Source organism: Silurus meridionalis, chromosome 7 (assembly GCF_014805685.1).
Source record: "Silurus meridionalis isolate SWU-2019-XX chromosome 7, ASM1480568v1, whole genome shotgun sequence".
Classification (NCBI taxonomy): domain Eukaryota; kingdom Metazoa; phylum Chordata; class Actinopteri; order Siluriformes; family Siluridae; genus Silurus; species Silurus meridionalis.
Window position 1 is genome coordinate 3,664,729 of NC_060890.1, and position 12,483 is coordinate 3,677,211.

The 12,483-nt window shown below is 37.2% G+C and overlaps 1 protein-coding gene and 1 long non-coding RNA gene across 2 annotated transcripts in view; both read left to right on the forward strand.

Moving 5' to 3' along the window:
- LOC124388797 overlaps nucleotides 1-12,483 on the forward strand; it is a 69,993-nt gene that overhangs the window by 8,217 nt on the left and 49,293 nt on the right. The window lies entirely within an intron of this gene.
- On the forward strand, nucleotides 826-11,750 carry LOC124389423. The gene is made up of 4 exons (XR_006926582.1): nucleotides 826-860; nucleotides 8,025-8,158; nucleotides 10,526-10,605; nucleotides 11,175-11,750. It is a non-coding gene; the product is annotated as an uncharacterized LOC124389423 (long non-coding RNA).

Consider the following 12,483-nt stretch of genomic DNA (forward strand, 5'->3'; position numbering starts at 1 on the left):
ATTATATATACTAATTAGTCCCTATAAGTTTATCCCTAATGAGCGAGACAGTGGTGACCTTGGCAAAGAAATACACCTTGAGATTGTGTGAGGAAGAAACCTTAAGAGGAACCAGACTAAAAAATAAACCGATCCTCGTGGGTGGTACTGAACACAGTGAAACCCCCATTATACGAGCAACCTATAGTATGAGCAAACGGAGATACGAGCAACCTCGCTCGCAAAATTTTATCCTGTTTCACGAGCACATTTTGAAGGCAGGAGCAAACCCACGCTGCCGGTTCCTGTTTTCGGCGGAGGGTCGCATCAGTCGCTTAGTTGATGACGTATCACTCGGTCGCTCTAGTTGTTCAGTGCAGCAAAAACGTAACTGTGGCAGCGGGGGCGTGGCCGAGTGGCGGTTTGTGAATGGAGGGCGGGTCCGGGAGCAGTTAATGAAGTTAATGTGACCTAATGATTGTTCTCTCTTTTCAAATGATCGGAGGGTGCATTTAAGGAGGAGACCGTGTGTGTGTGTGTGTGTGTGTGTGTGTGTGTGTGTGTGTGTGTGTGTGTGTGTGCGCCTGAGACGCGCTGAATGGGGCACTAAGCAGACCGACACCAAAAAATTAAAAATAAAAGTGGATGTGAAGCCTTTGCACCTGACCTGTTGTGGCGTTCCTTATTCCCGTATTCATACGCTCTCCCACAGTAACTTTTTTTAGTTTTATAATTTTATTTCACTAGAAATCTTGAAAAATGTCTCCTAAGAAAATCAGTGATGGTGCTGTAAAAATGAAAGTAAATAGAATTACCATGGCAACCGAGGAGGTTACGAGCGTGGTGCGCGTCTCACACTGCAATCAACCACTATCACTTGAGTAAGTGTTAAATTATGTTTATATTACGGTCATTTGCTGTGTATTTGTTTTTAAAAATAGGCTACAAATACTTTTTAAGTGCAGAAATAAGCGATCGGATGAGATCTCGGAACGGATTCAATCACTTTTACATTTATTCCTATGGGAAAAATCAGTTCGAACATACGAGCAAATGGACACACAAGCAATTTTCAAGAACGAATTATGCTCGTACAACGGGGTTTTACTGTAATATAATGAATGTCCAATGTTTTTTTTTTATCATTTTACGTCTCAACATTTTTATTTATTTACATTTTCATTAATTTTGCAAAAAGTTTTATGTCATATGTACAGTCTTCTCCATAATCTCAAACACAATGGGGTTAAAATCAGGACTCTGACTTCTGGAATTCCTGATTCTCCCTGATCCCCTCTTTCACAATTTGAGCCTGATGAATCTTCCTCGCGTTCTTCTTGAACCTATTTGCTATCAGGAAGACATATTCATTGACAGGAAAACCAGGTCATTCAGTACATTCAGATTTTCAGCAGATTTCATTTTCTTGTTGCATAATGTTTCTGAGAAGATACCTGAGCAACTGAAGTAACCTCAGATTATGAGAATACCTTCAGAGGTTAAATTTGAAATTATTAAAATCTATAATATTAATTATTTTATATTTCATATTAGGGTTGAAACGTATTTGTACTGTACTTTTTTGGTACAGGGCTTTCGGATGCAATCTTTTTATATAGATACAATCTGAGTTTCCTCAGGGACATATTAAGTGGCAGACTGTAAGTTTCTTTAGTCTCCACCTCACACTTTTAGCATTTAAAAAAAATTATTTTTAAACTTCAAAACATACACAACGGATCGTATTATGAATACGGTGATAAACCAACCAGATTGTTAGCTCATCAGCTAAGACAGCAGGCTGCATCACGCCTAATACCGCAGATTAATAATGACTCAAATGTTACCATTACTGATCCCATAGAGATCAATGCAGTATTTAAGTCCTATTACTTTGCTCTTTATAAATCTGAATGACTCTTGAAGAAGGGCAAGGATCCCAACCTGTGCGGGTCGTACAGACCACTGTCACTGCTGGATGCCGATGTGAAAGTGCTGGCGAAAATAATTGCATCCCGGTTAGAAAATGTACTACCACGTATCATATCTATGGAGCAGACTGGATTCATATAAGGGCGGCATAAATTTTTTAACACAGTCATCTCCGTTCCCTGAGGTTGTAGTCTCATTGGATGCTGAGAAAGCGTTTAATAGAGTCGAGTGGGAATACCTGTTTGCGATATTAAAGAAATTTGGGTTTGGTGATACATTTGTCTCCTGGATCCGCCTCCTTTATAAATCCCGCAAGCCAGTGTTCGTACAAATAATATTAGCTCTGATTATTTCAGTCTCAGGCGTGGAACCCGGCAGGGGTGCCCACTGTCACCACTGCTATTCGCCCTTGCCATTGAGCCATTATCCATTCAACTTAAATCCTCTGCACATATTCAAAAGCGTAGTTTGATTTCCCGGATATACAGTTATAGAAGTATGCAATGTCTGGCCAACAAAGACAAGAAGGCTAAAACATCTTTGTGTACAGAACTCAGTGATACTGACTCATTGGTAATACCAAATATAGTGATCAGTCGGCATGGCGTCAATTGCACTTCAAATATGGAGGACATAATGCCGAAAAAACCTGTCCAGAATGCATGGGTTTTTTAGCACAGAAAAAACATATAACTTGAATGACAGGGGGAAGCATGACATCTGTCACATCTGTCCTCAACCACAGGATAGATTTTCGCCTGTTTAGATTTGGAAAGATGAATTCTGTACAAAACCTTAAACTGAATGAGACTGAGGCGGGCACTGTGGTAGACCGTATCCTATCTACGGCCTTCTCCCACCATTCGTCGCCAAACTGCAGCCCCAACTCCTCCTCCCAAGTGGTCCTGGTTTTATCTGTATTACAGCTATTAAGAGATAAAATTAAACTGTATATCCGGGAAATCAAACTACGCTGGTGTGAAGTAAACATGACTAAACTCTCCCAAGGTTGCTTGGGGGGTACAGAGGGAAAATTGGGAAGGCATTTATATACAAAGCTGTGGACTTGGAGATATTGAAAAAAAGAGCTGTAGGCATCCCATACTCCAAAAACAGGCTGGTGAAATTTGTAAAGATGCCATCTTCATACAAATTATAAAGTTGCTTGATGCCTTTTTTGTGCCATAGTGAAAAAGCTGAATCTAAAAAAAACGGGGGAAACAAATTATTCTTATTTAAGGGACCCAGTGCTGATAGAGCCCTGAATTTAAAGTGACACCTAAACTGAAACCAAATCTTAATCGTGTTCAGTACGACTGAATTGTCAGTATATTGAGATGGTTTAATCGGAAGGGGTGAGCAAGGCAAAGAAAGATACAGAGGATGATCTACAAGACAGTAGCTCTAGATTGCTCCAAATGGAACGGAGATGACTGCTCAGAGTAAATTATATTGAAAAGTTTACGAGTGTTAAAAAATTAATGCCGCCCTTCTATGAATCCAGTCTGCTTCATAGATATGATACGTGGTAGTACATTTTTTTTTATACAAACAACGAGGTTAAACCGAGAGATCGATCGCAAAAATAAAAGTGAAAAGCTTGAAATAATAAAAATTATAACAATATACCATCTGAGCCTCCTAACACCACGTCCTACTCCATGACAAGCTAGACAGCGCCCGCCAATTCATTTTAACAACACTTTTATTAACGCGTGATTAATGCAGCGTCCATATTTATTACAAATATAAATAAATAAATATAAAATATAAAAAAATTAAAACCTGAAAAGCAACACACTTCATAACGTCCTTTCTTTACTCATACATAAAAATTAAAAAATTAAAATTATTTTTTAACCAATAAACATTTGTTTTACAATCGTTCGGAAAGTGCATGCTCTATGTTGAGTTTGGTTTCACTAATAATAAACATATTTGCATGTGCAAGTATTCATATTTGTCCATGCACACGATGATTAGAGTTTTAAAAACTTGAAAAGTATAAATTTATGGTACATTTAGAACAAATACAAATGTGTTGCAATTAATTAAGAATTAACTCATGACAATCATGCGATTGAATATTTTAATTTTAATATAAGCATTGGTTCCGGTGTTCAGCAGCTGGAGTCATGCTGCTACTTTCTGTACACTTTTCACTAGGGATGCACCGAATATTCGGCCACCAAAAATTTGACTTTGATCACCGAAAAAACACGGCCGAAACAGTGTGTTGTGATGACGCAAACAGAAACTGCGCCCTGTACATGTTTGTTTAAAACAACATGTCTGCAGTGTGGACGTATTTCAGTATATCTGAGAAAGATCCACGGATAGCGATTTGCAAAACATGTAATGCCGAAATTTCAAGATGGGGTGCGTCTGCAAAGAGTTTCTCCACGTCGGGTTTAATTTATCACCTGAAATCCAAACATCCCGATCGCTATGCTGAATATGAGAGAAACGCGGCACAGAAAAGCAGAACCTCTCCGAGCACGCGCACTCCGTCTGTGGTTGAGGTTTTTAAAAGGCAGGAAGTTTCCCAGTGATAGTGTTGTATTGTATCTTTAAGCAGTTGCACTTGTTCTGAATGCACTTTGTTTTTATGAAAGAACATATTTAATTTTACAATCTTTCAGCAGGCCAGAGGGCCTGTACATTATTATTTAATGTACACATGAGTGCATTTAAGTTAAACATTTCAGTTTGAATTTTAATTTATTTTATCCTGTGCATTGTTGCAATGTGCTATAAATAAATATTTTAATAATTTGTAATTGATTTATTCTTTGAAACTTTAATATTAATTTATGCAATTGAAATGCCTTGATTTTAGTAAGTTTAGTACACAGTCATAGCCATAAATGCAATGGTAATAATAATTGGCACAATTTCTTTCGGTGTTTCGGTTTTCGGTTTTCGGCCTTGCTTTCCTCTTTTTCGGTTTTCAGTTTCGGCCCAGAATTTTCATTTCGGTGCATCCCTACTTTTCACTTTTCTGTACACCTTTTCTTGTTTTACTTCAGGTTTTTGAATTAGGGTTAGACATCATGTAGTCACTTGTGCTTGTCATAAGAACATTTCTTTTTGCTTTAATCAAATTGTAGATGCTTTGGTACATTCAACCCTAACCCTAACCCTAACCCATACTTAATATTTGCTTATCAGTAAGTGCATTCTCAAAACTACACTGTGTGCACAATTATTAGGCAAGTTGTATTTTTGAGGATTTATTTTGTTATTGTACAACTACAGTGCTCTTGGTCAATCCAAAATGTTAACAAACCCTCAAACCTGAACATTTAAGTAGTAAAAGTGAAGTTTTGGTTTTCTTAAGAGAATATCTACATGTACACCATTATTAGGCAACCATTAGTGTGCAGAATTATTATGCAACCCATCTTACTTGTTTATTTTCACCTGTTAAAGTGAGAATAATAAACAAACTCAACATTTACAAATAAACATTTCTTAAAATTTCAAAAAGAAAACCTCAGTGACCAATATAGCCACCCTTCTTTTCCATAACAGTCACAAGGCTTCCATTCACGGAGTCAGTCAGTTTCTCGATCTGGTCAGAATCAACTTTTTGTGCAGCCGCAACTACAGCCTCCCAGACACTGTTCAGAGAGGTGTACTGTTTACCTTCACTGTACATTTCCTGCTTAAGAAGGGCCCAAAAGTTCTTAATAGGGTTTAAGTCAGGTGAAGAAGGGGCCATGTCATTAGTTTTTCATCTTTAAGGCCTTTACTGGCCACGCAGTGGAGAACTTTGATGCATGTGATGGAGTGTTGTCTTGCATAAAAATCAAAGTCTTCTTGAAAGATGCAGACTTTTTCCTGTACCACTGCTTGAAGAAAGTGTCTTCAAAAAATTGGCAGTAGGTCTGAGAGTTGATTTTGAGTCCATTTTCAACCCGAAAAGGTCCAACTAGCTCATCCATAATACTCCCTTCCCATACCAGTACCCCACCTCCACCTTGCTGGCGTCTGACTCGAAGTGGAGCTCTGTGTCCGTTACTGAGCCAACCACGGGCCCATCCATCTGGTCCGTCAAGAGTCACTCTCATCTCATCAGTCCACAAAACCTTTGAAAAATCTGTCTTTAGATATTTATTGGCCCATTCTTGACGTTTCAACTTGTTCAGAGGTGGTCGTGTTTCAGCCTTTCTTAACTTGCCCCTGTCTCTGAGAACTGAACACCTTGTACTTCTTGACACTCCAGGTAGGTTGCAGTTGTGGAATATGGCAGCACTGGAGGATAATGGGTTCCGGTTGCGTCATGTTTGATTCTTCTCAAATCTTTGGCGGTTAATTTGAGTCTTTTCTTCTCAACACGTTTCTTGCGACCCTTTTGACTATTTGTTTAAAAAGTTTGATGGTTCTGTGATCACGCCCCAATATCTTCGATATTTCAAGAGTGCTGCATCCCCGTGAAAGACTTTTTTTTTTTTTTTTACAATTTTTGACTTCTCAGAGTCAGTTAAGTCTCTTTTTTGGCCCAATTTTCCTGAGGAGAAGAATCTGCCTAATAATTATGCACACCTTGATATAGGATGTTGATCCCCTTAGGCCAAACCCTCCCTCGTTACACAAATACGCATCACCTGATATGCATTAAATCCAATAAGCATTCAAGTTTATACAGCTTGGACTTGGAAATTATGGATAAAATGATGATATGGTCAAAATAATCACTTGCCTAATAATTGTGCACACAGTGTGTGTGTACAAACAGCACAATACTGTCATTTGCACTACCATGCACTCCCACACTTTATGTACATTACTGGTCTGTATCCCTATTTATTACCCACACTGTCTATACTGTCTCATATTGTCTGTATTGTCTGTATTGTCTTGTATAGTCTGTTTTTGTCTTGTTGTGTCTGTTTTGTCATGTATAGGTTTTTATTTATGTCTGTACTTTTGAGAGTAACAAACAGCTGGAACCAAATTCCTTGTGTGTGTCAACACACTTGGCCAATAAACCTGATTCTGATTCTGATTCTGATACATTGCATTTCTTGTAAAAGCCTGAAATTTTCTCAAAATCCTTAAAATCCATCTCTCAAAAGTAAGTACCATGGTTTATATCAAGAAATCTGATGGGAATGAGATGTTCATTGACACAAATACTTACTTTTAATGAATTAAGGATTTTGAAAAAAGTACAGGCTTTTGCAAAAAAAGATTTAGAACTCAACTTGTGTTGTTGAGATGGAAATAAATGAAAGAATTCATCTCTTCAATGGGAGTAAAACTTTGTAATGGATTATCTGTTATAATTATAGTGCTATCTACATGGTTATTTATAAAATATTATTTATAATATAATATAATATTTAATTATTAAAAAAAACTTCATGAAATCATCACTGCCGATTGCTGTGCAGTGCAGTGCTTTTATTCCCAGGTAATTTTGCCACAGTAAAAAAATGAACATTAACAATAAAAATAAAGGTTTATGCTTGTTATCTTTTGTGGGTAGAAAAATGTGCGGATCAATAGCACTAAGAGCTTTTTTTATAACTCAAGAGGCTCTCCTTCCATGCTATTATTTATTTGATGCCATTTACGTTCTAATTTCTGAGAGTTCTGTTTTAAGGTGCCGGTATCATCATACCATGGTGGCAATTTTTTTTCTCTACAATAATTTTTTATTTAAAAGGTAGTTATATTGTAACGGAGCTGATCTAGATGTTCAGTAGCCCAGTCGATCTCTGTGGGGTCAGACAGTGATCCAATTAATGTCGATAATTCTGAGAGATTATTGATAAAACTCACTGCAGTAGTTGACGTGAATGTACGTTTAACACAGTAACGTGGTCAGGGTATGGATGCTATGACTGAGGCAGACTAAAGGAGATAAGGTTAAAAGCTAAAATAACTTCAGACTGTGGAATTATGACTTTATTTTTAGATTTAATCCAAATGTTAGTATCTAATCAAGATTGTGTCCACCACTATGAGTGGGTCCTATGATATTCTGATTCATTCCTACTGATTTTAGAAAGGACACAACTGCTGTTTTTAAGGAGTCTTCCTGATTATCAAAATGAATATTAAAATCACTGACACTGAATGCTTTGTCTACTTCACACCTGCAGATTTCCACTAGATGGCACAAGTGCTCCATGACTATACATCCACAAGCCTGGTGTAGGTGTGGCATAATCCTGACCACTCCAGCTCTTCTGAGCTCCACAGTAACATCTGGATGCAGTATCTTTTTACTGTCAAAGTGAGTGGAGTGTATCAGTGTGGGAACGTTACAGGGAGCAGATCTGAAACTCGCCCACATTGTTGCTGTGAGTGTAATTTTTGGCAGTTTGCAGTTAAGGTGTGTCATTCTGAGGAATGTGAAGCACTTGGTAATGGTCTTGCTACAGTATATTAGTAGGACTCCACAGGATGCAGAATAATAGAAATAATTGGAAATCAATTCAATATTAAATGTAGTTCCTTGGTGCTATTTCTGTCTGTGTTATCTGTCATGGGAATAATGTTTCTTGATGCATTTTAATCTGTGCTTAGCATTCTTCTTCCTGTTAAGTGGAAATAATTTTTCATGTTTAATGTGGGTTTTATTGACCACACGTTAGGGTTTAGAAGCTTATGTGGTGTCCTGAACTCACAGCATATCTACCTTTCTCCTCTCCATCATATCAGCTCCCTCTCTCCCTTTACCAGCCATAGTACCAACATTTAAAGTACCAACACTAACCTCTACTCTCCTACACTTCTCCTTTCCCTGCCGTCTCTGTAGACGTCTTCCTCCTCTCCTTCTCCTCCTTCGGCCAACAGTAGCCCAATTTCCACCGGTACCCTGTCGGCTAACGATACCTGTGGCGGTCGTTGTTAACCCGGGCCTCGACCGATCCGGTATGAGATTCTGATTTGTGATCCGCATATTTGATTTGGCACATGTTTTACGCTGGATGCCCTTCTTAACGCAACCCTCCCCATTTACCCGGGCTTGGGACCGGCACTAAGAGTGCACTGGCTTGTGCAACACTAATGGCTGGGTTGAAACACCAGTATTAAGCTTTAATGTGTTGCTGGAGTGCACCGGAGACCTGTGATGATCTATTCTATATTAGGGTTGACCCCAAATAGATTCGACTACTAATCTCACAGTCAAACATTCACAGAGGTGTTATGAAATGAGAATCATGCCATTTTGGTTACATGGGGTGCTCAGTGTCTGATTTCACATCGAACTACCAGTTTTCTTAAACTAAGATATTTTAAAGCCTATTATGATAATGCTGTAAATAAAGAAGTGAAAAGAAATAATGTGTGTGAATAAATCCCCCTGTGACACATTAAACTTTTACTTTTTATGATCCATATGACCTACACAGGATCATCTCGGCAGCAGGAATTTAAATATTTAACAATGTCTGGGAGACTCTGTGAAGGTATAATCTGTTCTAATTTCATTCTGTCAATTCATTTTTTCGGTGCTTTGATGTTGTGTGTACTTAGAGCGCTTATTTAGTTATTTATTAGTTTTTTTTTTTAGGTTTATTGATCCAAAATGTTGTTATATATTTTCTTTTATATCTTTGTGTGATGTTCTGTATATTACATGTTTAAAATGTTATGAGGAATTATTTTAAGACAATCTGGTGTTGTCGTCCAGAAACACATAAACACAAACACACATGTTTTGACTATCCGTCGACTATACTGTAAGCAAGATTTAACAATTCTGATTCGACATTGTAAATCCTTAGTCAGGGACATCCCAGTTCAATACTGTGATTATGTGGAAACCTGAACGGTTCTGTCCACAAGATGGCAGAAGTGTTCCATGAAAATGAGTGTTACTTGAGCACGACCAGGAGCAATGCTCTATTCTATTCTATTCTATTCTATTCTATTCTATTCTATTCTATTCTATTCTATTCTATTCTATTCTATTCTCAGTCTCTGATTTATTTATTATTATTATTATTAATATTATTAATCTTATTATTGTAGTAGTATTCATTGTAATAAAATTAGTAAATAATTAGTTCACTGTATAAATCATTAGTCTGTACGCACTCTTTCAAGAGAAACTCCAAATTGTTCCTTGTACTCCTGATGTAGAAGAACCTCACAATCACTTTATTACCTCACGACTCAGTGCTGCTCTTCCTCACAGGCATCCAGGATAAAGATACTGTGTGTATAAGTAATATGGTTTATTTTAAACCTGTTGCTGTTGTAAAAAAAAAAAAAAAAACATCTGACATTGTATGAATTAAATTAGAGCAGTACAGTTTTTACAAAATAACTGGGCAGTGACAAACAGGATCAGTGGCCTGGAGGGCAGTTCTGTAGATGTGGCTGCATGGGTTTTTGGTATTTTCAGCTTTATACATTAATTTCTCATCTGACTGCTCTGTAAAGAGAGACTGAGTCCTAAAATTCTTTTCTTGTGTGTGTGTGTGTGTGTGTGTGTGTGTGTGTGTGTGTGGGTCTTTCTGCATACTGTTCTCGTCAGGTTGAATTGTGCACTATATGTATTTAATACTTACTGATTTTGCCTGATTGGATTTTTTGTGTATTTATAGCATTGTGTTCTTTCTTGTATCTGTTACATTTCCCTGAATATCAGACGTCCACATGCAGCTGGGGAATTCTTACTTTTTTTCCCCTGTTACCCTCTTCATTCCTCAGCAGCCATGAAAAGAGAAGGTCGGTATTAAATCTCCGTAATGGCTGCTCCAGCTTTAATAGGATTAAAATTCAGACAGGAGCACGAGTCAGCCATGGCTGTTTCTGTCAGATTAAGACCACCAAGGCTGATGCGGAAAATAAGAATAAACCACTGTATACCAATACTGTAAGTATTGAGTAAACTAAAACAAAAAACCCCTAAAAAAATACTATGCAATATTTCTGTCACAAAATCTGGAAACAAAATGCACAATACAATTTCTATATTACAAAAGTGACTTTTATTTCAATTATAATTTTTATTTCAGGAAATGTTAGTTTTTAATTATTTGTTTATTATAAACTTTTAATATCGCTTATGATATATACAGTGTTTAGAATTTTGGGTTTTGAGCATGTTTATTAATACAATTATTTATAATAATAATAATAATAATAATAATAATAATAATAATAATAATAATCATCATAATTATTATTATTGAACAATTATTGTACAATATAATCATAACAATTCCATAATTCTGTGTTGTATTAACTCAGCAGTGGTAAAGTACAAGTTCTTTCTGGTCTTTATTTTCCTTTAGAGACTTGAAGCCCAGTCCAACTGCATCCTAAACACCCGTAGCAAATCACCGCAGCTGCTTTCTCTCATCGCTCCGGATTTATCCGCGTCATGGAAACAGTGGCTCAAATGACAACTAATACAAATTCATTCAGTCCATCCATATTGCGATGTTTTGCTGCCTCAATTCTTGAAATTAACACTACACCTTTAGATAAATGAGCGATCTTATACGTTGTACATTAGCAGCCAACAGCAAAGAACATCAAACAAATATAATCAGTAAAATCTTTAATAGATGTGTTGGAGAGTGTGTGGGACAGGGCCATGTTTATTTTGTGGCTGGGAATTCTATCTATGATGTGTACTTCAACAATTCTTTAAATTGATTCCTAGTAAACATGAGCTAAGTTTATTAGCTTGTGGCTCTGAATTTTGGTTACACTCTCACTAGGCTAAATCTTGCTCCAAAACCCACAACCTTTTTTTCACGAAAAGATAAATGCTAAATTCCTAGTCTGACTAATAAAAAAATGAACTTTGCTTTTTAGCCCGAATATACTGTACAACAATTATGTAACTCAGTTAAGGAAAAGTACCAGGGGTGCATCCTTAGTTAAAAGTTGCACAATCCCCAGATTACCCAGATTACTATTCAGGCTTCACCCAGTCAGCTGTTGGGAAATAACTGTCACTTCTATGCCATTTTCCTGGAGAAACATCTCACGCTCACCTCAAAGCATCTTTCTAATGCAGCATATTGAATTAAGCCTTAATGCCTCAGTCCCCCTACAGGTCAATAATGGAGGTAAATAATGGAATTACCCTGCAGAGAACAGGGCACCACAGAAGCCCTGGATAGGACAGGTGGTCCTCTCCCAGCCAGGCAGGTCCACAAGTGAGAACGCAATGATCTGATTATTACATTTTTTTTGCTCTGGTTTGTCATGCCTGCAGCACTTAGTTTAAAGGTCCATGAGTTACTGTGGAGGGTTAAACTCAAGAATCATGAAGATGGATTTGGACTGTAATTAATATAGAAAGTTTGCTATACTTACTTAAGACTCCAATCACCTGTTTGCAATTAAGTGTTCATAAGTGAACAGTTGACCATCTCCACAATGATAGAACAATTATGAATAGACATTTTGGGTTGAGAATGAGGTTCCCTTTTGAGTTTGGCGCCTCTCAAAGTTTCTTCCTCATCCCATCTTAGGGAGTTTTTTCCACACCTTGTCAACATTTTCTCGCACATTAAATATAAAGTTGTAGGGACTAATATATTTAAATTCTGTAAAACTGGTTTGTGGCAATGTTAATTGTCAAAATCA